This window comes from Panthera leo, chromosome C1, assembly GCF_018350215.1.
Source record: "Panthera leo isolate Ple1 chromosome C1, P.leo_Ple1_pat1.1, whole genome shotgun sequence".
NCBI classification, from domain to species: domain Eukaryota; kingdom Metazoa; phylum Chordata; class Mammalia; order Carnivora; family Felidae; genus Panthera; species Panthera leo.
Genome location: NC_056686.1, coordinates 109,611,071 through 109,637,653, shown reverse-complemented (window position 1 = coordinate 109,637,653; position 26,583 = coordinate 109,611,071). Strand labels below are relative to the sequence as shown.

Sequence of the window (26,583 nt, the reverse complement as noted above, 5' to 3'; positions counted from 1 at the left end):
AGTGACTTCTGCATCTACCAGAAAGCAGTAAGTGCTGCCCTCCAGAGAGATTAGCCACTCCTCCTGGGGTCTTCGGGACAGGAGTCCCTTCCAGAGTCTTTAGATGAAAGCCGTCATGTCATTCCCTCCTGGGCTAAGGAATTTAGTCCACTTCTTCCTTTATGGGCCAGGGCCTGTGTTGGAGGTTGGGAAACACTGATACAAAAATACTATTCTTGTCCTCAGCGGGGCAGGTCAGTGGGAGTGACACACATTTAAACAAACAAGTACACCGAGAGGGGCTACAGCCCTTGAGGGAGAAGGGAGATGCTGGATGAGTGTGTGTGTGTGTGTGTGTGTGTGTGTGTGTGTGTGTACCTGTGTAAGGCATCTGACTACAGGCATGATCTTGACTGAATGCAGCACTGGAAGAGCCCTGATGGCCTCAAGAAGCCACATAAGCCTAAGAAGCTTACAGTCCACTGGGAACGAGGCCTGGAGATGCCTCTCTGTCCTTCTCTATCTCACTGTGGTGGTGTCTTGAGGCAGGACCCAAAGATTTTCCTCCTCTTTAGATGTCACAGTGAGGTGGGGGATGCTAAAAATAGAGAAATTCTGTGGTTGGGGTAAGTGAGGGTGCATTCTTCATTTGTTAACAATGAAGAGACTGTCCATGAGGTACAAAAATCTTGCTATCTGCTTGGAGAGGCTGGAAACAGAACTCTTTTCTCCCCCCCTGCCCACAGTAACATTTTAGTATGTATTTTGAAAACTTTGAGGTGAAACATTTCTAAAAAGTATTCAAAAAAAAAAAGGCTATCAAAATTATGAATGTATGGGGTTTAAAGAGTCTAACAACACAAGTTTTGTTAGGCAAAACAGCAGTCTCCTTGCCCTACCCCATAGATTCCTGCTTCCTGGAGGAAACCAGTTTTTAAAAGTTCTTTTGATATTATATTCACAACTCTAAATAAAATGCTATAACATTGCTAACTTTCAATTTTCCAGTCTTGGGCATTATCCTTTTACTTCCTACCATGGAAGGTGGGGAATTATTTTTTGTTCACCTCATTCTGGCAGCACCACACACGTTGGAACACTTCCCATCCCCCACTATCAGCAACATAGTTACCTCCTAATTCTGCATGGACTGAGAATACAAAAGTTCCCACACTCCTAGCCAAAGGCCAATTGTTCTGTAGCCATGGTAACAAATAACAGCAGAACCACTTTTAAACCTTTTCAATGGATAGACACCAGCTGACCTTAATGAACGTGCTTTGCAGCCAACCAACCGGGGTCGGTTCCTAGCTGAAACTCAGCCAATCAGAGACAGACACCCTAATAAGCAGCCTCTGAGTGCCAGCCAAGCAACCATTCTCTTTCATCCAGTCACCTTCAAGGGATGACAGATGACATCAACCCTAGTCCAGATGGCTGGCCAATCCCTGCACTCCCCGCTCAGAGCTCTGGGAGACAGCCTGAGCAGCAAAGCTGGTGCTTGGTCAAGGGAGCAGTAAGTTCAGCTTTGTGTTTTATTTTGGAGTTGAACGTGGGCCTCATTACCTTTGACAAGATTAACATTTGGTGTCTACAGTGTGATTATGTTAAGGCTTTTCACAGATGATCCCTTTCCTGCATAACTTTTTTGTTTTAACTGGAGTTAATGATTGCTCTGTATTTTTAACTTTCTTAATTTTATTTTCCCTTCTTTCATAACTTTTTTGTTTTATGCGGAGTTAATAATCATTCTGTATGCTACATTTGTTTGACTTTTTTTCTGCACTTGTCCCTAATTTATACCGAAACTCCTTCCAATTGCCATGCTCATTCTCTGTTGGTATAAATTTCCTCTCACAGTGTTCCAGTGCACTGGTGCTGTCAATTTCATCTTCCTGCCAAGTGTTTCTTTCAGGCCCTGATTTCCTCAAGCTGCCCTGGCTGTTCTGGCCCTACTGCTCAGCCATCTTGGGGTCTACCTTCATTGCCCACTTGGGACCCCCTTCAGCTGTCTGTCCTGTTGGACTTGTTTTCCTGCAGCCCTGGCAGGGTGAGGCCCTCATTGGGAGAAGCCCTCCCCTGAGACCTTCTGAAGAAGAGTGCAGGGGAGGATAATCTGAGAAATTGCATGTCTGAAAATGCCTAAATCTCTTACTCCTGACAGTTTGGCTGGTATAGAATTCTCTGATCAAAATAATTTTCCTTTGGAATTTTGAAGGTATTGCTCTTTTTCCCTCTGATTTTCAGAATCATTAACAAGAGTCTTCTGGACCATTGCATCTAACCCATATTCACTTACTTTTATGTCCTTTCTGAAGGCTTGTAGGATCTTCTGTTTGTCCTCAGTATTCTGAAATCTGAAATGTGGTGACTACAAGTTCATTTATCTCAACAAGCATTCTCAATTACTTGAGGTTGTCCTACTACAAGTTTAAACTCATTCACCACTTTCTGTGTCCCCACCACCCCCACACTCTGAAGTGGGGTTTTGGAGCTGGCAGGGAGGGAGTGTTGTAGCAGGGCCCCTCTGCTAAGTGTGTCTGGCCCAGTATGGGCCCTAGTGATTGTCATCTAACTTCACTAGGAACTGATGGGACACCTGGGTCCTGCTTTGATCTGTGGTCACCTGATACCTGACGCTTCCTCTTTGTCTCCTTATATGAACTCTGAGGCAGCAAGGCCCCTTAGCCTTGCTGTCACAGACACAGGACACTGGGGCAGGAGGTGGTGACCCAGGACTCTCTGCTGCCTCCTGGGGTTAGCACAGCCAATGGAACACATGTACTCACAGCTTTAGGGATACTCTAAGTTTGCAGGGATGATAGAATTATCATCCCTGCTTTGTGAGCTGATCTGGGGTGGGGGCTGAGGGGCAAAGGAATTTTAGCATCACCCAGCTTCTTCCCTGACCCTCTCCTCCCCTAGGCTGGGGACCCCCATTTGTTCTCTGTGGGTGAAATAGCTGTTGAGGTTGTACCTTTCCATCCTACTGCTCATGCAAGGACTCAGTCTCTTTGTGATCAGACCCTGTTTCTCCTGGAGTGCTGTCTCTGTCCTGGGTTCAGGTGTCTATATGTGGTACTACAGGAGGCTGCCACATCATTTCTCTGCTGTCCCATCTCTGACAGCCTCAACTCCTGGAGTGGACCCAGGGGGCTTTTACATTTTTAACTTGTAGCTCAGGTTCCTTCCTCCCTTGCTCACTGTCTTCCAATGACTTTGCTCTGATGTCTGATGTCCACTGGCTTCTCTCACTGCCTTTGCTCATTCCTTTGTTCCCTTCCTCCCATTCACTGGCTACTTGGATGCTCCTTGAAACTGCCTGTCTGGCCTCGGAGGCTTTGCACTGCTTTCCCTGCCTGCAGGTTTCTTACTTCATTCAGATCCCTGCCTGAGTCTTCACCGGAGTGGCATCCTTCTTGATCCCGAAGAGTTTGTCTTCCTATTACTTTGCAAGGAAACACATGGTATTGGAGGTACATGATTATCTGTGTTTTACTTCACAAGTGGCTTGTGGCTTTACAATGCCTGGATGTGGGCTGTGAGGGCTGGGACTTCCCTGGTTCGTCTTGCCATCGTCAGCTCTGCTGGATCTGGTGGGGAGCGGGCACATGGTAAATTGTTGGATGAGTATGAATGGCACTTGACTTGATGAACTCTGGAGCTGAGTGTGGGCTCATGTCACCATCTTTCTTCTGCAGCGAAAACACTTCCTGAGTGTGGGGCACACACCGAGCCCTTCAGGTTGCATGCTCAGCCCACCGCAAAGACAACGGTCAGCAGAACAGCATTTCCTTACTGGAGCAGCCTGACCTCAGCGTGTGCTAATTACATCTCTTGATGTCACTCTATGCTTGAACCTCTGAGCCAGGAGGGTTCCCAGGCACCAGCCCCTCTTGCTGCTAGCCAGTCTCTGCCTCTCTGTAACCTGTTGGCCCAGGGTTCTGCTGTGGAAGAGCAGGTAATTAGCAAAGTGCCATGCACCACTCCATGCCCTGAGAACGTCCAGCCCCAGTGAGCCCTCCTGTCCCTGGCCCACCCAGCCTGCCTACCTGCACTTTGACTCTATGGGTTTAAGAAGCATCTGGAGAACATAGTGGGTGTCATCAGATCTCGCCCACATCCCTGCTCCTCCGTCCCATGTGTGGGATGCTGTGAGAATATTAGGAATTAACATTCCACAGAGACGCTCCCAACCAGTCTCAGGACTTTTGTGCAAGTGCTCCGGCACCCTCCCCCTGGGTAAGGATGGGATGACTGTGGGGCTTGTGTTTTGCACCATTTCCCCAAAGAGTTAAGCTGGTGGTGTGCTAGTGAATGTTTACCAGCCAGTTCTCCAGGGGAAATGAGCCCGATCTGTAACGCTTGCGATTTCCACGGTGTGAAGACTCCTGCCAGGGCAAATTTCAGCTACCACGTGAATGCCATTTAAAGAGGAGCTCGCCAGGCACAGGTTTAAGTTGGCTCCAGCTGGCCTGGGGCCTCGCTTTTGTAAGCACATCTCCCTTCCTTCCCTTCTCTGTCTCACTCTACCTCCTTCCTGCTGGGATCCCACACCCCCCCAAACAAACTATTCCACACTGCTACTTGAACCCAGGCCTCAGGACCTGTTTCTGGGGCAATCCAGTCTAAACAGTGAAAGTCAATTCTGGAAGGGATGTGGAGATCACCCATTTGTCAGAAAAGGAAATGGAGTCCCAGGCAGAAGTGACTCCCCAGCCCCTGCAGCTGGGTAGCAGCAGATCCAGCTCCAGAAGCTGTCCCCTCACCCCTAGTGATTGAGGGGCCATCCTCAATCCTACCACCTCTGTAGTTCCAGGTTTGAACTGCATCTCAGCCGTGTGGATTTTGGGGTCATGCACCTGACTAGAAGGCAGGAGCATATTGCCCTTACCTGCCCACATGCCTGCAGATGGACCCTTTGCAGGTGAGCTGAGGAGCCTTGCAGCCCGGGGTGCCAGTAGGACAGCACAAGAACAAGAGTGAGCTAGAGGGGGCGCGGGTTCAGAATCTCATGGTCTCCAGGCTGAGCCTGGGTGTGTCACTCCCTGCATCAGTAAGGTGGTGATGGTGGTTTCCTACCCTGGGAGCCTTCTGGATAGCCCTGCTTACTGTCTAGCATGGAGTGAGCCCTCAGCAAGTGGACGTGAGGAGAACGGTGCACAGAATGCCAGGCAACAGCAGTCTGGGGTACACCCTCCCCAGACCCCAGGCTCCTCATCTGCAAAGTGGGAGGCAGACTGTGTGAGCAGCTGACTGATGGTTTGAAGGTAGGCTCTGTACTGGCAGTCATCCCCACAAAGCCTGCCGGGCCTCACATGCTCCCCTTGGCCAGGGCTGTCCTGGGCCACTGTGGAAGTGATGAGTGTGTTATCATGTCCATGGTCCTAGGATCTCAACCACACCACTCCTGCCAGGAGAAATGGGCTCAAGCACAGTCACCGGAGCCACAGAGATGTCACAGCTAGAGAGATGGGCTGATGATGCCTGCATGGATTTGTGAGGAAGGGGACAGGGTGTGTGGGGTGGGGGTTAGACTGGGTTTTTGCACTGCACATTTGCAGATAAGAAAATTATATTTTTAGAAAGCATTTTCATGCAATTTCCGTGGCTAATTCTTCTCTGTTCTTCTATTTTCAGATGAAATATTACACAATGATTGGTTAATTTGAACTTTTAAACTTTTATCAAAAATAATTATCAAATGTTTGCCATTAGAATTAGTAGGATTTTTTTTTTTATCAGATGGAACGACTTTTGAGATTAGGCCATCCTGGGCAGGGAGGCAAGCTCTCCTGGGAGCCCTGTGCTGAGGTGAGAAGGACTCAGGCTCCCTGTATCACCAGGGGCCTCCCATCACAGAGACTGTCCCCAAGTTCTGGGGACTCTACTTGCCCAGCCTGCTCTACAGGCCACCACATGCTGGCAGGAAGCAGCCCAGGGTGGTAAGCAGGTAGCCTCTGTCTCCTACTTTGCCCTTCCTTTCACTGGCATGTAACTTGAAGGCATTCATCTTCTCTGAGCTTGTCCCCTAGTCTGATGGGCGGGCTGTATCATCCACTTTAGTGCTTATAAGAACTTGGGGAATCACATGGTAAATCTCCAAGCTCAATTCCCGACACAGGGGTGGGCATGTGGTGTTCATTCGTCTCCTTCTTCTCTTGTCAAACCACCCACTGTTTTTGCGGAGCACCTACTGTGTGCACATCAGTTTCCAGGCCTGCTCCCTGCCCTCCAGGGACTTGAATTTCTCCTGCCTTTGTGAAAAAGAATGAAGGGTGATGCTGAAAATAACCCACCTGCAGGAGTGATTCCTACCTGCCAGTCACTGTTCTAAGTGTCTACATGAATTACTCCATTTAATCTTTCTAATAATCTTCTCCCCATTTGATAAGTGAGGAAGTTGGACACAGGAACTTTAACTCACGCAAGGCCCCAAACCAGAGTGGAAGAGTCAGGATTTGAAACCTGGACCTACTCCCTTTGTGGCTCCAGGCATCAAAGCAACTGGTCCAAGTGTGTGTGCTGCTTATGCCCAGAGAAGGGACGGGATGGGTGTGAAGCTCTCCTGAGGATGGGTGGCTGGTAGATAGGCTTTGGGTAGTGACTTCAAAGGGGGCTGAGCTGGGGGCTAAGGGGGCAAAGGCTTTGGAGGGTGGAGGGTGAAGTGAGAATAGAGGAGAATCATAGTTTCCCCAAGTACCTCTGCAGCAGGAAGCCTTCCTCCAACACAGATGCCCTTTCTTCTGCATTGAGATTTTTCTATATCACTTATTGGCTCAGTAAATATCCCTGAACGTCATTCTGACATGGAGATGGCAGGACTGGATCCAGTGAGGGCTTCTCCTATCTGTGGGAGGGACAGACCTAAGCAGATGGACACAGTATGATGTGTTGCACACTATGACCCAGGGGAATAGGGATCTGAGGTAGGGTTGGGGGTGAGGTGGTGGTGGGGCATAAGATGAGGAGCAGCCTGAGATGTGTGCATACTGTGAGGGTTTTGCTCTGTGTGAGATAAAGAAAAGCTTGGGGGTCCCAACCTTATTGAAGGACAGAACAAAGTTAGAGATTGACACTTCCTATTTTTAAGACTTACTGTAAAGCTACAGTAATCAGGATAGTGTGGTTTCAGTGAAAGAATACACAAATGGATCAATAAAACAAAAGAGAGAGCCCAGAAATAGACCCACAGTCCACTGATATTTGACAAAAGCAAAGGAAATACAACAGAGAAGAGATGGCCTTTTCAACAATGGTGCTGAAACAATTGGACATCTACATTGCAAGAACAATGCCTTATCCCTTTCACAAAAATGAACACAAAATGGATCACAGACCTAAATATAAAATGCAAAACTATAAAAGTCCTAGAAGCTAACAAAGGAGAAAATCTAGATGACCTTGGGTTTAGCTCTAGCTTTTTAGATACAACACCAAAAGCATGATTCATAAAAGCAAGAATGGATAATCTGGACTTCATTAAAATTAAGAATTTCTACTCTGCAAAAGACACTGTCAAAAAAATGATAAGATAAGCCACAGACTAGAAGAAAGTATTTGCAAAAGACATCTCTGATAAAAGACTGTTCTCCAAAATATGTAATGAACTCTTAAAACTCAGCAAGGAGAAAACAAACAACCTGATTTAAAAATGGGCCAAAGAAGGGACACTTCACTAAAGAAGATACACAGATGGCAAAGGCACATGAGGAGATGCTTTGCATGGTATGTCAGCAGGGAAATGTAAATTAAGACAGCAATGAGAAACTGCTACACACCTATTAGAATGGTCAAAATTCAGGACACTGATGACAGAAAATGCTGGGAAGGATGCAGAACAGAAACTCTCTTTTGTTGCTGGCGCGAATGCATAATGGAATTGCACTGATGGCTTCTCACAAAACTAAGCAAACTCTTAACATACAATACAGGAATCACACGCCTTGGCATTTACCCAAAGGGGCTGAAAACTTATATTTGTACAAAAACCTGCACATGAATGTTTATAGCAACTTTATTTCCATTTGCCAAAACTTGGAAGCAACCAAGATATCTTTCACTAGGTGAATGTATAAATAAATTGTGGTGATCCAGACAATGGGATATTATTCACCACTAAAAAGAAATGAGCTTCAAGCCATGAAGAGACATGGAGAAAGCTTAAATGCATCATACTAAGTGAAAGAAGCCAATCTGAGAATCTACATAGTGTATGATTTCAACTATATCACATTCTAGAAATGGCAAAACTATGGAGGCAGTAAAAAGATCAGTTGTCAAGAATTGAGGGGAGGGAGGAAGGAGTAGATAGAGCACAGGGGTTCTTTAAGGAAGTGTAACTACACTGTCTGATACTACAATGGTGGGTACATGTCGTAATGAATCCTTGTCTGAATCCATAGAATGTACAACACTAAGATGGAACTAGTGTAAACTATGGGCTTTGGGTGATTAGGATGTGCCAGTGTAGGTTTATAAATTGCAACAAATGTACCACTGTGGTGGGGAATGTTGATAACAGAGAAAGCTATAAATTTGTAGGGGCAGAGGGCATATGGGAAATCTTTGTACCTGCTTCACAAAATTGCTGTGAACCAAAAACCGCTCTAAAAAATAAAGGCTATTTTAAAAAATCAGATTCTAGAGGTAAAACTAAAATATCTGAGATGAAAAATATGCTGAATGTGATTAATGACAGATTAATGCTGAAAAGACTAAAGAATTTAAAGAAAGAACAATGGAAACTATCCAAAGTGAAACATATGAACAATAAACTGTAGGAAAACTTCAGTGCTAAATACGTATAATTGGAGCCTCTAAGAGAGGGAGGAAAGGGGGAAGGGCAGAAAAAATATTTCCAAGAATAACAGTTGAAATTTCCAAATTAGTTAAAAACTATAAACCCACAAGAAACATAAGGAAAACTATGTCAAGGGGCATCAAAATCAATTTGCTTGAAACCAGTGATAAAAAATTATAAGGCAGCTGGAGCAAAAAGTTGTGTTCTGTACAAAGGAACAAATATGAGGAGGAAAGCGGACTTCTCATTGGAAACCATGCAAGTCAGAAGACAGGGGAGTGACACCTGTAAAGTACTGAAACAAAACCAACCTGTCAACCTAGAATTCTATGTTTGGTGAAAATATCTCCCCAAATTAAGGTGAAATAAAGATTTTCTTAGACTGTCAAAGGATGTAAGAACTCAGCACCAGAAGACCTGCACCATAAGACATGTTAAAGAAAGCCCTCTGGGCAAGGAAAATGATTCCAGAGAGAAATGTGGATCCACACAAAGGGATGTAGAGCATCAGACACTGTAAAGGTGTGGGTATATATAAAAAACTCTGAAAAATCTTTTAAAAGGAAAATTGTGAAATATATGACAAAAACAACAAAAAGGCTGGTAGAGGGGACGTACAGAAATATACTGTTGTAAGGATCTTATACCATGTGGGTTGTACAATAATATTACTTAAAGGTAGATAGTCTAGTATAAACTCTAATAAAACCACACACACACACACACACACACACACACACACACACACACACATGCACACACAGAGTTATGTGGCCAATAAACCAAAAATGGAGGTGAAATGGAATCATTAAAAATATTCAATCCAAAGGGGGACAAAGGCAGGGAAAAAAAAGGAAAAGAGGAAAAAAGAAAAGATGGGACAACTGGAAAACAAAAAGCAAGATGGTAGATTAAGTCCCACCATATGTAATCACATTAAATGTAAATGATGTAAATAGTAAAGACTGATTTTTTTTCTAGTGTCCTGTATATTTCACGGAAGGTCAAGGCATTCTAAGTCTTAATCCATTGTATGTGGCCTAGTTTTTCCTTTCTGAAACATGTAGAAGCTGATTTTCTTCCTTTGTTCTAAACTTCTGCAATAAAGTGATTTGGGTTTTGGGGTTTCGGGGTGTTTTTTTTTGTTTTTTGTTTTTTTGCTCACATAGAGCAAAACCATTATAGGTTTTGCTGGGTCCTCCATAGACCTCTCAGTCTGGAGATTTGTGTCTTTTGGTTCAAGGGTTTTCTTGTTTTTTTCATTTCTTCATTCCTGTTTTCTATGTTCTCTTCTTCACAAACTTATTATTTGGATATACACATTGTCTTGGGTCGTTGTCGTTGACACATGGGTTTGTATGCAAGTGACTTCCAAGAGAAACTGTCCAGGGAGTGGGGAGCAGGAGGAGGAAGGGGAAGCAGCTAAGGGGGAGCAGGATGAGACTTCAGGCCAGGTCCCCTGAGGGGCTCTTTGGCTGTCCAGCAGGGGACTCCAGGATGCAACTTGCACTTCAGGACTTCCTGCCCTAAGGCAAGGGACCTGGCCTTTCATTCTCTTGTGCTCCACTGACCCAGGGCCATCAGGAGTCTAGACTTCCAGCACTCTGTCCCCTGCGGATGCAAGTAAAGTGTCTCTTCATATGTGGATCCTGAGAAACTTAATAGAAGACCAGGGGGAAGGGGAAGTGGGGGAAGTTACAGAGGGAGGGAGGCAAACCATAAGAGACTCTTAAATACTGAGAACAAACTGAGGGTTGATGGGGGTGGTGGAGAGGGGAAAGTGCCCATCGCCTGATGGGCATTGAGGAGGGCACCTCTTGGGATGAACACTGGGTGTTGTATGGAAACCAATTTGACAATAAATTATAATTAATATATAAAAAAACAAATAAAGTGTCTCTGCCCTTGAGCAAAAGCCCCACAATAATGAGGGAGGGGAGCAAATGAGGCCTGGGATATCAGGACAGGACATTGACAGGGCTTGCTACATGGTCTCCTGAGCAGGCCCTCTATTTTTCTTTCTTTTTGTGTCCTATTTTCTAGCTCTTTGCCTTTTTCTCTTCTTTCTGACAGATGTCTTCAACTTTTTATTCCAGTACTTCCATACGTTTTGAGATGTTTACTATCATATTTTTAGTTTTCAAGAGCTTGTGTTTGTTTTTTGAATATTATTTTTTTATATTCTTTCACATTTCATGGATATAATCTTCTCCTATCTCTCAGAGGCTATTAATGATAGTTTTATTGGAATGTATGTGTGGGTTTCCTCTGAGTGGCTCATTCTGTTTGTTATGATGGAAGCCTTCCTCAGGGGTCTGCTACTCCTTGGCTTAAGAGCCAGGGCTAATATCCTGCTTGGGACAGGTGAACAGGTCAGCGGCTCCTGGGGAGCCCTGGTGGGGAGCTTTGTGGGAGAGGGGATGTATAGTCCACCTCCCCTGGTGGGACATCCTCCTGTCCTCTGGGGCTAGTAGGTTTCCCTCGAGCTTGAATACACTTCTCATCTCCTGCTTGGAGGACAAAATATCTGAGTGCAGTGTTCTGGGGGCCAAGAAGGGGAGACTGAATGCTGTTGGTTACCACCTTGGTGTCTGGAATGGCACTCACAGCCCTACTGTGCTGTCTCCACCTCCTGTCTTCCTCTGGGAGAGCGGGAGTGCAGGGGTGGGGGAGGGCAGCCTTTCCATGAAGGGTGAGTGTGGAAGAGGGGCCTAGGAATCTAGCTATTTCTCAAACAGCCTCTGGCCAGTTCTCCTTATTTTAGCCCCATTGTAGTTATCTATTATTCCGAATTGCTGGTGCTGCCAGTTCCTGAGCATTTTGAGAATTCTGTCATGTGAATTGGGGTGATTCTTTGCATTCCCTGCTGCTGGCTCAGGATTTGCTTTTTTCCACTTTATTTTACACCTTTTAAAATTATGTTGGTGTTGCATCTCTCCTGTTCTCAGTGTCCTTGTGGATTTATGCCTTTTAAAAAATTTCTTCACAGTGTTTTCTTTTGGGGGGGGTTGCTTTTGTTTTGGAGGTGAGCAGTGGATTTTGGGGGGAGTGAAATTAGGTATGTACACTCAATTAATCACCTTGAGTTTGAAGTCTTTCTGTCTCTTTATCCTCCATGGGCCACCTACCCCCTGGGAGAACAAGGGGCTGAGTGTCTCTGGAGTGGCTGATTTCAATGCACTGTTCTTTCTCTAGGAGCCAAGCAAATCCTGGCTGCAGCCTGGGCCTACCAGGTACATGAAAGAGTACATGGCTGTGTGGGTGCTTTTGGAATATATCTGTGGTTGACATGTGTAGAGGCATCCTTCTGGCCAGGGGGTGGGCACTGGGGTGTGAGGCTGCTCCAAGTAGGAATAGTTATGAGACTCCTGGGAGCCGGATTGTAGCACCCAGCCCTTGCAGACCAATTGCCCATGTTTGTCAGTTGGTGTCTCATGGTCAGCACATGCTATGGTCATGGTTTCTTGCTTACTTTTCACAATAACCTTGTCAGATGGTAACTATGACTCCCATTCTACAATCAGGAAGCTCAGGCCCAGCCGGGTGGGCCAGTGTGTGTCTAATGTTACAGAGGTTACAGAGCAAGGAGGTGAGAAGTACATTGAGTCCTAACCCCACAGTCAGTCTTTGAAGCATCTTGGGAACAACTAAGAGGCAGACGCCGCACAACAGCAGCTGGGTATGGGTGCTCATGTTGGAACTGTAATAAATTGTTTGGTTATCTACACGATTTTAAACACTTTCCTCAACTCTCTTTGTTTATCCCCATGGTCAGCATTTGTTCTCTGGCAAAAGAAACACTCAGAGAGGAAATATTTTTTAAAAGAAGTAGTCATTGCTGGGAGCCTGCATGAGTTCATTAAAAACAAATCATGGCTTAATGGCATTCAGTTTCATTGAACAGATACACTAAGCCATAAGACTCGGTGCTTTTAAATAAAGTGCATGGTGAGTTCTGTAAAATATTTGACAACATTTCTAATTATGTTGCTGTGGACAAAATAGGGCCTGAATGAGGGTCACTGCAATTAGTCAGATGCAAAGAGGGCGGAGCTCTGTGCCCATAGCTTGAGTGATGAGCCTTGTTTCCTTCAGATGCATTTTCTATACTGCGGCTGTAGGCTCTGTTTGTGGTTGTAACAGTTCATTCTGATCAATGACCTAAATCGTGGAAGGTTACTTACATTGTGCAGATGGAAGGAAAGCTGGGAGAGGGCTGCTGTTTTGGACAAGCAGTTCCAAGAAGTGCTGAAATGGTGAGTAAACCAGGAAGGTGGGGCTCAAAGGCATGATCGACGGTTTGCTTCACCTCCATGGAAGCTAAGTCATGGTGGGTCATGGGGCTTGGACACAAGGGGATTTAAGCTTTGCCAGAAGATTCACGGTATTTTGTAGTCAGCCCTACTAGTTAGACTACAGACAGCCTCCTCAGGGTCTCAGAGGAGTTAATCCTCAGAGCCCCAATGGGTCTTTCTTTTTTCACACTTACCACCTACTCCCTTTCCCACCAGCCCGCTCAAGTATCCCTATTGTCATCTACCTGTCTACTGGCATCAACCAGTCCACCCACCCATCACCTATCCATCCAAGTACCCATCCATCCATCTATGTACCCAACCATCCATTCACCCACATATCCATTTACCCATCCAACAGCTACCCACCCATTCATCATCCCATTATCCATCCATCCATCTATCCATCCATCCATCCTTCTGGATATAGCATCCACCAAGTGCCTGTCTCAGGCACTGTATCAGGTGCTGGAGAGCTAACAGATGAATTAGATGCAGCTCCTACTTTCAAAGAGCTCATGACCCATTTTCAGGTGGGCATGTGTGTGAATAGGAAAACAAAGGAAAGAGTCAGAGAAGGCCTTACATTGGGAGAAAAGGAATGTTTCTATTTAAGGTTTCTGGAGTCAAGTGAAGGGTGGAAAAGGAAAAACACTGAGGAACTAAACAGAAAGTGCCATGTCAAGATTTACATTTTAGGACCATGTCTTTGGCAGTTCTAGGCAGGATGGATTACAGGGGAGAGATGAAAAGGTGAGTAGTTGGCAGGTTGTCCTAACATTCTTCATGAAGAATGAGGTGGCCCTAGGGAATCAAAGGAGAAAGGTCAAAGAAGGCCATAGGGTGAGATGCTTTGCTGGTGTAATTTCAGGCTGGGACTAGCATGTTTGATGTTTGGATTGGATGGATATTTTAAAGTGTAGGAGCAGAGATCAGGTTGGGGCTCTGGGCAGCCTAGGGGCTGTGAAGGCCAAGACATCATCATTGCCTGGTAAATGGTCTTCTCTTATTCCCCAGGCCTGGTGCCCTCCAATACTTCCTCCTCCTACCATCCTTGCTTCCCCTGACCCACCCCCCCCCTCCCATTTCTAGAATTATGAGAGCTGACAACAGCCAAGGGTCAGGGGAGAATAAGTGAATTTCCTGCTTGTAAATCACTGCAGGAGCACAGACTGTTCTTTGCAGTTGCACCCTGACCAGCAGCCATTTATCTGGATAATGCATTTATTTATTGCCGCTTGACTGTTTTGCATTGAGATATATGTGCAAACTTAAAGTGCCAATGATTTGCTTGCAGACATCAAAGGTAGGGAAAGAAAATGCAATTGGGCATATTAGATTATTTGGTATTGAATTCAGGGTCTGCAGCCTCCCATTTTTCTCCCTCTTTGCCTTTTCTACAAATCAATTTACATGACTTTTGCTGGAAATATTCATTGGGATCCAAATCTGTGGGCAAAATCCAGCCTTAGTGATCATTTTCCTAGCAGAAGGCGGTGAGACACTGAGCAGGGTGGCTGCTGGGCTCGTGTCAGGGTGGCTGTGCTGAGCAGGTCTCCTGCCTCCATCCTTTGCACCCCACAGCCACAGCGTGGGAGCAGGGGCACACACATGTGTGTGCATGCATACACTCACGTGCACACACACAGGATGAACTGGTCACTGAACTGTGAGGAGGTATTAAAAGAACGGGTCACTGATAGCTGGAGGAAATTGGGCCTGTCCTAAAGCTGCTGGCGCTTGGTGAAATCATAAGGAGGTCTCTGGGTTCTTTCTTCGGAGAGACACAGGGGTGAGCACGCCTCATCTGGGGTGTGTGAGGATTAGGGCTCCCATGTGAAGATGCGGCAATGTCCAGCATTGAGACTCTCCTCACTCTTATCTTCTTCTTGCTGGAGGTATGGGTGGGCCTTGTGGCTGGGAAGGTGGTCACCATCCAGGCAACCTGGCTGGCAGCGCCCAGCTCTCTTTCTTCTCTGTGGAGCCTCCCACCCACTCACGGCAGCTCCCTGCCCTTCTCCAAGTCCAGACCTCTCAGCCTCCTGACCTCTCCTCACACCCCTTCCTCTACCCAAATGATGTCTCTCCTACCCCAGGATCCATCCAGTCACAGCATCACATTACCAATAATATTTTTCAACAATCGCTTCCAGAGCAAAGTTTACTTGGCGAGGTAGAATGACATGTAGGCTAAGGCACGGGACACTTAGGCTCTAGCTGGCTTTATCTCACTGACTCCATAGCTTCCTGCAAGGCCCTTTGTGGGTCTCCATTTCCGTATCTGTTAAATGGGGTAACTCTTGCTTGCTTACTTCATCAGGTTTTATAAGAATAAACAAGACAGAGAATGTGGAAATACTCTAAGGTAGGAACTTGCTGTGGAGCAGTGACTGAACGTGAGCCCCAAGTCCATGGCTTCTGCCGCATTCGCTGTGTGACTCCAGGAGTCCCTCACGTCTCTCGTCTTGGGGTCCCTCCTCTGTAACACCTCAGACGCCTGTTCGGTTGTTCTGATGAGGCTGGCAGGAACAAGTAACTGTGACCAGGGAGCCACAGGCTTTGCTCAGGCCTGCCTGCCACATACTGAGTCCTCATGACCGCAGGGATTGCTATTTATTTTTAAGAAAACATTAAAATATGTGGACTTGGATGATTGAAAAAATGGGATTACTTTGTGAATCGAGAAGAATTTAGAAAAGCTGGGGTCTCAAGGGGAAAGGGTCCTTTCTTCCAAGTGCAATCCCTTGTCCTGAAATGAACAAGGAGCATGGGGGTGGGGGAGGTGGGAGAGAACCAGTTCCTGGGAACCTGGTGTCCTGTGGTTCCTCTGTCCGCCTGCCCTCCAGCCTCCCATGTCCTGAGAGTCTGGCGTGACCTGAGTGGGCAGGTGGTTGTGCAGAGCCCTGTGGTTCTTCCTGCTCCTCTGGGGAGCTGTGCTCTGTGAGCATTCCCTCCATGCCAACCAGGGGTGGGCCCCGACACTCTGCCTGTCCCCTGTCACCCACCTCAGCCTCCCCTGCCTGTTGTTCCCTGTTGCCTGCAGGAAGCTGGTCTAATGAGGTGCACTTGGAAGCCTGCTGGCTTGGGCAAAACTGCTCTGTCAGCATTTCTTCAGCTTCTAATAAATTCACAGAAAAACTCCTTGCAGACAAAAGCTTGGCATGGAGGCTCTCTGCTCAGAAAGGTGGCTCCTCTTGAAAATCGAGTGGGAATCAGTTTCCAGGGCTGTCCCCACCCCATGGTTTCCTTTTGGGAAAGGATGTGGAGGGGCTGAGGAAGGAAGAGGGCAGGAAACCACTTGAAAATTTCAGACTTGCCTCCCCCAACCCTTGTCTCTCTCCCCAATGTCCTCCCCTCTCCCTCCCTTTTTCTCCCTCCCTTCCCCTCCCTCCCTCCTCACTCTCACTTACAGGGTCTGTGGCTGCCCTGGTATTACTCTTTGAAAACCTGGCGACTCCACCATTACACTCCTCCACCAGAGTGGAGCACGGTATTCTGTCTGTGCAAAGTGCTTCAGTCCCTGACATGGCACCCCTAACACTTGTGGCTTCTTTACACATTGCCACTTGGTTCTGGGAGGAAACCTGGGGGTTTATGGAGTCAGATGGGCCTGGATTATATTTCCAGATCATCCTCTTAGTAGATTGGAGACATGGAGACTTTCACATTCGTGACCACAGATGTGCCCAGCACACAGCTGGGGCCTTATAAAGGTGCAGTATGGCCCTGATTCTCATCGTGTCTGAGTCTCCTCTAGGGTGTGCACGTGCATTCCTTCTGGTCATCACACAGCCGCTCTCTACCGGTCTACCAAGGCTGAGGTAGTTCCCGAGGCACACAGGGCCAGATGCTGGTGAGGACAGGTGTCAGTCTGCACCCCTGCAGCGGGGGAGGAGCTGAGCTCCCTTCTGACTGGAACAGAGGTGTCTGGGATTCTAAGGGGGGAACCAGGGACTGGAGGCTTGAGCAGAGTCAGGCAAGTGAAAGATTCCAGAAAGTGGGTGAGAGGGCTGGTCAGTGTGGATGCTGTGCCTGGTAACTGGCATTCGCCTAAACTAGATTTGAAGGGCTGCCTCCCTGGACTCTGCGAGGAGGGCCCTGTCCTTCTTGATGACCACATTTCAAAGGGCTGGCCCAGGAGTCCTTGAGAAACATACTCCCGCGTGGTAGGAAATACAATATCTTTCAACAGAAGGGCCCGCAGAGGAAGAATTTACAATTTTAAGTTTTCTGAAGGAACTGCCTTATTTGGGGGTCAGGTGCCTGCATTCAGATGTCAGCTGAAGCACATGGCAAATTCTCTTGGCAGCCTTAGCTTTCTTCAGCAGGTGTTTGCAGGGGGTTGCTGTGTCCCAGAGATGCAGCCTCAGGCTGCTAGCAGCCACGTTAGTTTGTTCAAGTCCCTCAGTGGGTGTGTGGGCGGTGGAGGGACATTGCTGGTGTTGAAAGTTGCAGTTTTACAGGCTAAGGCTGAAGCCCAGTGGAAGGGGCCCAGAGACGCCTGACCAGGTTTTGGTCACCACTGAGTGTCATCCCCAGCAGGAAGCCGGGAGCTGTGATTCCTCTAACTTCCAAAGGAGCAGCCTGAGCCCAAGAAAGACCTGCCCACAGTTCCACATGAATGATCCAGAGTCCAGCTTATTGGCACCCTCCTGGGTCCGTGCCAGCTTTGACCCTCTGAATGGAAACAGATGTGGTGGCTCCATTTGACACTCAAAGGAAGGGGGAACGAGAGTTTGTCCCAAAAGGCCCAGAGCTGCTCAGAACATGGCCCTGAGCCTCCTGTGCCCTATTCTCCGAGTGCTGAGAAGGCCTGTTTGCTATCTTGTTTCTTCCCTGGATGGATTTGTTTTCCTCAAAATGGGTGGAAGGCAGTGAAGTGGCCTCTCTTCTTCACAGGGAGGTGGCTCTGTGCTCACAGAGGCCTCCTCCTGCAGAGCCTTGCATGCGGGGAGCTCCAGGGTCGCTGGCCAGTATATAGGGCAGGGCGTGGGACATCCCACCTGCTGCACCAGGTGATCCCCTCACAGGCTGGATCAGGGGTGCATGCTGGAGCTCTCCTGTTGTCCATCTCAGCTCCCCAAGGGCTGGGAGGTAGTGTTCTCTGTGTGGTCTGGGCTGCCACACCTCTCCAGTGAGCCCATCACCATGGAGCTGACCTGAAGCACCCTCGAGGCAGGCCTGGGCCCCCCTTTGGATGAAGAATGTGGGCTGCACCACATGCCAGCACGCTGGGGTCTCCCCAGCCACTTTGGCAGACAGCTCTGTGTGGTGGGTCCTGCTATGCCCAAGCCTGGGTCATGCATCTTCCGGAAGCTCTGTGATGGTGAGGGATGTAGGGTCCTCCCTATGTCTGAGCGTTCCCTTGTGTCCCGTTCTCAATCTCCTTGGCTCCACTCAGGTTACACCAGCACCAAACAGCTGGGGCATCCAGTGTAGGGTCAGACACGTGTGCTGGAGGCAGGCTGCCCCAGAGGGTGAGCTGAAGGGGCGGGCACAGGTGCTTGTTCCCACTGCCTCATGTGGGTGCTGGCAGATACAGAGGCTGTGCCTGGAAAGGGCTGGTCCATAGGGGAAGAGTGGGGTCCCATCCACATGAGGTGGAGAGCGGCTGGGGGACCAGGACAGAGGAGTCACTGTTGGGGGAAGGTGCCTCACAGGCTGGATCCCCAGGCTGGGCCAGCGTGACCTTGTGCTGTCACTAGGCCACAGCCCAAGGTCAGGTTTTCAAAAGCTAACCAAACTGGAGGGAGATTAAGAACATCACGTCTCAAGGGTGCCTGGGTGGCTCAGCCTGTTAAGTGTTCGACCCCTGATTTCTGCTCAGGTCACGATCTCAGAGTTCAGGAGATCGAGCCGTGAGTTGGGCTCCACGTAGACAGCACAGAGCCTGCTTGGGATTCTGTCTCCCTCTCTGTCTGCCCCTCCCCTGCTTGCATTCCCTCTCTCTCTCTCTCTTAAAATAAATAAATTAATTAATTAAAAAAATTTTTTATTGAAAAAAGAACATCTCATGTCAGTTAACAGGAGAGCCCAACTGGATCAGGAAGCAGGTGGTTTGGGACACTAGATTTCCTGATGAAACCGTCCCATGCTCCCCTTTTAGAGGTGTCTCATCTGGTGCCTCAGCCCTTCCCTGCTCTAGGTCCACTGATGACACACTCTTGGGACTCCAGGGAACTTCTGAATGAACCCAGTGCCCACTGTTTGGGTCTGTGGACGCAGGGGTACAAGGTGGCATCAGACTCAGGCCTAGGACCTCAAGTGGAGTTTCATCCATTACTACATCTTCTGGATCATTAGTCCCCATGGAGCTGACTTCCCAGGATAAGAGGTGGGAGAATGGCATTTGTCAGTTACTCTTCCTCTATCCCAGGTTCTGCAGTGCAGCATGGCCAGGCATCCCAGGGCTTTGTCCTCGTGCCCCTGCTCTGAGGGGAGGACTCTTGGCCTTCCAGGGTGAACTTCACAGTGACCATGTTCTCATGGGCAAGAAAGCAGCGGTGCCAAGTGGGCCGTCCATAGAACATGCTCACACCAGGATGGGACTCTGTCCTGGGGTTTATTCAAGCTCACAGATGGGTGTGATGGATGTCAGAACCCCCTGCAGCATTGTTTAAAACACAGACCCAGGGACCCTGCTGAAGCATGCATGTAATCAGGTGGCCTTCAGGCTTGGGGGTCAGGCTTACTGGGTGGGTGGCAGGCTCCTTCTCAGTCCTGAGCCTGATGCTGGCCTGGGTATATGCAGTGTGACCACTGGGCCTCACAACATTCAACCGTTGAGCCTTAAAATTAGCCCAGTACATGGAAGGATCCCTTCTGGGGTGCTGGGGGCATTCTCAGAAGTCAGGAAAGTGGCATCTTTCCTGGGATGTTTCTCCAGCAGGGTTCTGGCTGCTCCTAGGTCTGTCGAGGAGTGTATCAGCCTGTCTGTCTTTGTTTCTTTCTATGATTCTTAAAACCATTCCTTCTAGGAGGAAGCTATTTGGCCTTCAACATTTGGGCCATTATTGTTGTTTCTTTTTTCCTAGGATTCAGGAAGGAAACCCCTCTTTCCTTCCCTAAATTGCAGTGTCCTGGGGACCATTAGTCCATAACTGGATTGGGCAGGGGGCCCAGTGTCTGCACATAACTTGCTGGGGAGACAGTTTCCTGGGGCCCACCTGATAGGATCAGTTTTATTTATTTTTTTTTATTTTTATTTTTTTTTTTTAATTTTTTTTTTTTTAACGTTTATTTATTTTTGAGACAGAGAGAGACAGAGCATGAGCGGGGGAGGGTCAGAGAGAGGGAGACACAGAATCGGAAGCAGGCTCCAGGCTCTGACCATCAGCACAGAGCCCGACGCGGGGCTCGAATTCACGGACCGTGAGATCGTGACCTGAGCCGAAGTCGGATGCCTAACCGACTGAGCCACCCAGGCGCCCCTGATAGGATCAGTTTTAGCCTCCTGATTTCCGTTTTCTCATTCCAGGGCTCAGGGCACAGCTCTTAGGCCCAGCTCCTTCCTTGTGCCTCAGTTTCCCCAGGTGTGGAATGCAAGCCCAGCTGTGCTTGCTGTTGGTTGGGACATGGGGTCATCCTGAGGTCCCATGTCTCCTTTGGGAGCTTTGCTTCTCCTCTGGCCTCCGAGGCTTAAAGTCCCAGAACTTGTTTCCTTCTAAGGGGCTTTGGCATGAAAGGTGTGGCCCGTCATCAGCTTGCACAGCAGGCCTGGTCCCATTTTCCCTGGCCACTGGTAAGAAATGGGGCTGAGCTTGGCAGGGCCAGATCCTCGGGGAGGAGCACAGCCAGCAGTTGCCCTGGAGTGGGCAGAAGTGTTCTCACTGCCCAGGTGAGATACCTTCCTGTGCCTGACTGAGTAGGACAGACCATCAGGGTGGGGGCTGAAACTTGCTGGCCACTCTCCTCAGTCTCTGGTCACCTTTCCCAGCTCAAGCCTGAGATGATGAAGCACTTTCTCGCAGGGTGGTGGGAGCTCCCTGTGCCCCTGGACATCAGGGTCTGGGTCAGAACCCAGATTCCTCCTCCCTTCCCCCTTTTTGGAAGAAGGGCCTTTTGTATTTGGACTGCAATCTTCTTACAAAATCTGCTCCTTGGGCCCTACGCTGCTCTCTGGCCCAGCCTGGAGGGCAGTGAAGTGAGCACAGACCTTGGGATAGAGCTGACCTGGGTTTGAACCCAGCCCCTAGCTGCCAGCACCCCACCAGGGCAGGGGGTTTGCAGGTTTTGCTCCCTTGAGTGCCCCCAGCTCCTAGACCATGTGCTGGGCTTGCTGCATACACTTGCTAAAAGATACATGTGTGGTATTGGTACCAAAGAACATACTGGTAAGAAACAAAAAACAAGATAACCCAAAACCTGTCAGCACCTCTTCCCTGGGCTTCTACCCAGCCAGCTCTGTCTCACTCTGTATTTGTTTATCAATATTTTGATTTTTGAGGTTTAAATCAAGGCAGACAGATGTCTCCTGGGGCAGCTGCTCAGGAAGTGTGTGGGGGCTCCCTTCTGCCTCACTGATCTCTCCTGCCTGGCTTGCTGAGGGGTCCTTGCCTGCAGCAGCTGACCCAACCACATTCCTTCTCACCTGGGGTCTGGCACAGCTTGCTCCCTGATCTCAGGAGCCCCCCTGGATGGCTGTCAGCCTGGGCTATGTGAAGTGCATAGCAGCTGGGTCTGTCCACTGTCCACAGAGAAAGCCCAGGGAATCCCACATGTGGGCCTCACTGCTGATACACCCATTTGCATTGTCACATGTCCATGGTCTTCTCAGTGACACTTCCCCTAAACCATATCTGCTCCTTGCTCTGGCTCATTGTTTTCTGGAAGTTGTGAGTTTGGGGCACAAACACCTACTTCTGTTAGAAACCCCTTTCATGGTTTCCCTCATTGTGAGCCCATGGTGACACTAGGGAGTTCAGACCCAGGCCACAGACATACAACTTTTCATTCCTGGTGACAAGAAGGGATAATCTTGCCTTTTCCAGCTTCTTCTAGAAGCAACACACATTCCTTGGCTCCTGCCTACATGACTCCAGTCTCTGCTTTCATGGTCACAGAGCCTCTCCTGCATTTGACTCTCTTGCCTCTTTCTCATAGGGACCCTTGTGATTCCATTTAGGGCTTACCTGGATAATCCAGGAAAATGTTCCCATCTCAGGGGCCTTAATTTAACCACGCCTGCAGTCCCTTTGGCTAAAAAAAAGTGATATTCACAGTTCCAGGGATCAGGGCATGGTTATCTTGGTGGCGGGGGGTGGGGTTCAGTCCGCCACAACAACTTTAGAATTTTCTAAATGCACCATGTGTCAAGACTGCAGAGTAGAAAAGATTCTGTAGCTGGGATTCAGACACGGGCTGTAATTGTGGCTCTCCCATGTGGGTGGGCTGGGACAGGACCTCACCTCTCTGGGCCGCAGCTCACTGGGCTGGATTTCAGAGTTCCTAGGCTTCTTCAACACAGGCACTGCCTTTGAACATTCTTGGTGGCTTGAAATCAAACAACTGAGTGTCTGCATTAGAGGATGGAAAAAAAAGGGTTGGGTTGAGGCACCACAAAATGAAGTACCAAATGGTGTCTGAACCTTTATTTCTCAGCCCAGGGTCAGTCCCTGCTAATTTATCCAGGTAGTAATTCCCAAAGTCTGAAGACTGAGCTCTTTTGCTTTCCACTGTTTAAAAATGTTTGCTAGGCACTGTCAAGTGACTTGCAGTTTGCTGCAGGTTGGGCTCCAGGAAGCAAGAAGTTTCCCCCAAGCTAACTTGAGGTGCAGATTAGTTTAGGAAGTGTTGGGTCTGCACCTGAGGAAGGAGGGGCAGGACACAGGTCTGGGCAGAGGGCCCAGCTGAGCTGCAGTGACTCAGCTGGCCCCACAGAGAGCTGAGGATGGCCATGAGAGCGCAGTGGAGTTGGGACAAGGGGTGGGAGCAGGTCTGTGTGAGAGTGTGTCCAGCAGTCATGGATGTGGCCATCTGGGGAAGGGGTGTGGCCCTAGGCAGTCCCCAGGGGCTGCACTTTCAGCAACTGGAGAATGAAGCCTTCATTCCTAAAAGAGGAGCCAAGGCACATCATTCCCTCTCAAACCACCTTTCCTTCTTTCCTTCTTGCTTCTGCACCTTTGCACAAGGTGGTCCCTGTTCCTGGAATGTCTTTCCCTTCTGTCCAGGTCCTTTAGCTCCCTAGTAACTTCTAGTAACTTCTGCCTGGTGTGCTCACCCACCTCAGGGAGCCTACCTCCATGGGCCTCTCACCTCTGCCCACTTGAAGCTGCTGCTCTTGCTTTGGAGGCTCTTGCTGTCAGATTATATGAGTATTTGTTTATGGATCTATACTATGGCCTGAATATTTGTGACCCTCCCCATTCATGTTGAAATCCGAACCCCCAAAAGTGATGGTATGTAGTAGACAGAGCCTCTGGGGAGGGCTTAGGTCATAGAGAGGGGGCCTCTGGGGAGCGCTTAGGTCACAGAGAGAGGGCCTCTGGGGAGGGCTTAGGTCATAGAGGGGGCCTCTGGGGAGGGCTTAGGTCATAGAGAGGGGGCCTCTGGGGAAGGCTTAGGTCATAGAGAGGGCCTCTAGGGAGGGCTCAGGTCATAGACACAGCCTCTGGGGAGGGCTTAGGTCATGAGGGTGGAACACTCAAGAGTGGGATTAGTGCTCTGATAAAAGACCCCATAAAGCTCTCTAGCCCCTTTTCACTGTGTGAGGATATTAGCATCCTTTGGCCTGAAAGAAGCCCTCACCTGACCTGCCAATGCCTTGACCTCCAGTCTCCAGAACTGTGAGCAGTATGTTTCTGTTCTTCATAAGGCACTGGTCTGTGGTGTTTTGTTCTAGCAGCCCAAACAGACGAAGACAGTCTATCTCTCCACCAGCCTGGCTGCTGGAGGGCAGCTGCTGTGTCCTATACATTTTTGAGTAAGACCCTACATAAGCGAGTAGTTCATTGCATGATTTTCTGGCTACAGAGGATTTAAATGACTTGAATCTCCTAGGACACATGATTCTTCAGGCTTCCAGACAGGAATCCTAACCTTCTAATCTCCACAGAGTGGCAAATGCAGGGCTTAATTGAGCTGTGTTAGGATGATAACCGAGGCTGCCTAATAAAATGAGGTGTAGGATCACAGGCAGGGCTTGCTCTGTGAGCAATTTTGAACTGTCATGGGGAGGTGGTAATACGGGATGAGGGTGGGAGTTTCTGGAGCCAGTATGCATGACGCCAGCCTGGAGATCCATTTATAGATCTAATGGCGATGGTTTGGATGGACTCATTCAAAACAGTGCATGCACTGAAAAGCTTGGGTTCTTCTGGATGAAGCTAAGTGTTGTGGTTTTTTTTTTTTCCTTTGACTTAATGATAAAACCCAATGAATCCTAGGACCTGCCAACAGTGGTGAATTGGTTCTGTCTCCACAACCTCAGGGACTGCTTGGAGGGAGGAGAGAGGAATACCTCCAACAAGGAGGACAACTTTTCATGGCACATGCTGCTTAATGTTCCCTAAACTGAGCTTCCCATCCAGGGAGAGTGGACACCCTGACAGCAAGGAGCCCCCGGGCCAGGGTGTGAGGCAGAATGGGAGTGTTGTTACCATGCAGATTCCTAGGCCCTGCCCATCCATACCTACTGAACTGGGGCTGCTGGGGGAGGGGATGGGCATTCATAGCTTTTAGGTTTCCAGGGGACCCTGAGGCCTGAAGAATGACATTTGGCATCCATTGCCAGGACAGGCAAACACCCCAGTAGATGGATCTTGGAAAAAATGAGACATCAATGAGGTTCAATAGTGTTACCTCACTCCCTCAGCTAGTGACCCTGCTAACTGAAAGTAGAGCTGCTATTGATCGAGCACTTGTGTGCCTCCTGAGTTAGGAACTATTATTGTCCCCTTTTACAGATGACTATGTTGAGGCACAGGGAGGCTTGAGTAACTGTTTTAAGATGCTAGGGCTGAGGGTGGTGAACTCAGCATTCAAACCTGGCGTGCTGATTCCATGCTGGCTCTTAACCCTACTCTACATGGGCTTCTATAAACTAGGGTGTCACGGAGCCCCCTGCAGGCTCTCTGCTGCTCCTTGCTGGGTGTCCTTGGATGGCCCCTTCCCTCCTCCAGCCTGGGCTCCATGACCCCAGGCTGCCCTGTGGGCCAGGGCTGGGGCTGGCTCCCATCACATCCCCCCGGCCTGAGTCGCCTCTCCTGTACACCTGCTTCCGTGGTTCCACAGGAAACTGAGCTGTCATCTAGGTAAGAAGGTGGGGCTGCTTTGGTTTCTATTTCGAATCTGGGATCCCACCTCTGAAGGGAAATACCATTCCTGCTTTTTAATTATTCAAAACAAGTTTTAAATTAAATGTTATCTGATTCTGTGGTCATTCATTGTAGTGAATCTGGAAAATTCAAAGTGGAATAATGCAGAAAATTCACCCCTAATTCTCCTACTTGCTGTTAGCATTATTACATTTTTCTTTCTGGTGTTTCTTAAATTTGTTTTCCTTTTCTTTTTTATATATTTTTAAATTTATTTATTTATTTGTTTATTTATTTATTGAGAGAGAGAGAGAGAGAAAGAGTGCCTGAGCACACTCCTGAGCGTTCCTAAGCAGGGGAGGGACAGAGAGAGAGGGGGACAGAGGATCCAAAGCAGGATCTGGGCTGACAGCAGAGAGACCCATGTGGGACTCAAACTCACAAACTGGGAGGGAGATTAAGACCTGAGCCGAAGTTGGATGCTCAACGGACTGAGCCACCCAGACTCTGGGTGCCCCTGTTTTCTTTTTCTTAATTGAGCCCACACTGTAAATAAAATCTTGCATTCGATTTTAGTTCAATATTAAATCAGAAACATTTTCTCACATCACTAAAACAGCTTTTTGTAAACATTTTTCATAGGTACCCAATATCCCATCAATATGATAATTTATTACTTAACCACTTCCCATGTTTGGGTTACCTTTAATTTGTTACTATGATGAGAATGTCTGACAGACATCTTTGTGTGTACACCTTTGTCTTCGTCTCTGATTGTGCAGACTCTGTCGAAGCAGTATCTGTAGGTTATTACAAATCGTCAGGTTGCTTCCCTGCAAGCTTACGCTAACTTGTTTTCCTGCCCTGTGAGTTAATATTTGACCTCAAAGAGAGGCTATGAGTCCTCCCTCAGTTATGAAATGACTCCCCAGATTAAACTGGGGCAGAAAGAACAAGGGTGGCCCCCTTCTCCATGAAGGGAAGCCGTTGGGGTCTTCCAGCCTCTGTTACGGGAGCACGTGGTGTGTGGAGCAGGAGGCATACAGCTCATCTCTAGGCAGGTTAGGTGGTTCGTATTTGCCTGTTAAGCCAGTTATTTTTAATGGATTTCATTTTAAAAGATCCATTGCTAACCTAATGTCAAAGAATTTTATGTAGGAATAACTTTTAGATTTTGATGTGCTTCTGCTTGGTCACCTAGAGGAGGGATTTTATCCTCTAAAATGTCACGTTCCCATGCCCCTCCTCACCT

At 48.2% G+C, this 26,583-nt stretch overlaps 1 long non-coding RNA gene across 4 annotated transcripts; it reads right to left on the bottom strand.

The window, feature by feature from the left end:
• Nucleotides 1-13,674: 13,674 nt before the first annotated feature.
• Nucleotides 13,675-23,490, bottom strand: LOC122228758. Of its 4 annotated transcripts, none has more exons than XR_006206736.1 (4): nucleotides 23,332-23,490; nucleotides 22,209-22,592; nucleotides 16,083-16,347; nucleotides 14,321-15,596 (listed from the first exon to the last, which is right to left on the bottom strand). It is a non-coding gene; the product is annotated as an uncharacterized LOC122228758 (long non-coding RNA). The 4 variants fall into 4 exon arrangements; XR_006206739.1 differs by having other exon boundaries at nucleotides 22,485-22,592; XR_006206737.1 differs by lacking the exons at nucleotides 14,321-15,596; nucleotides 16,083-16,347 and adding an exon at nucleotides 13,675-13,881.
• Nucleotides 23,491-26,583: the final 3,093 nt, after the last annotated feature.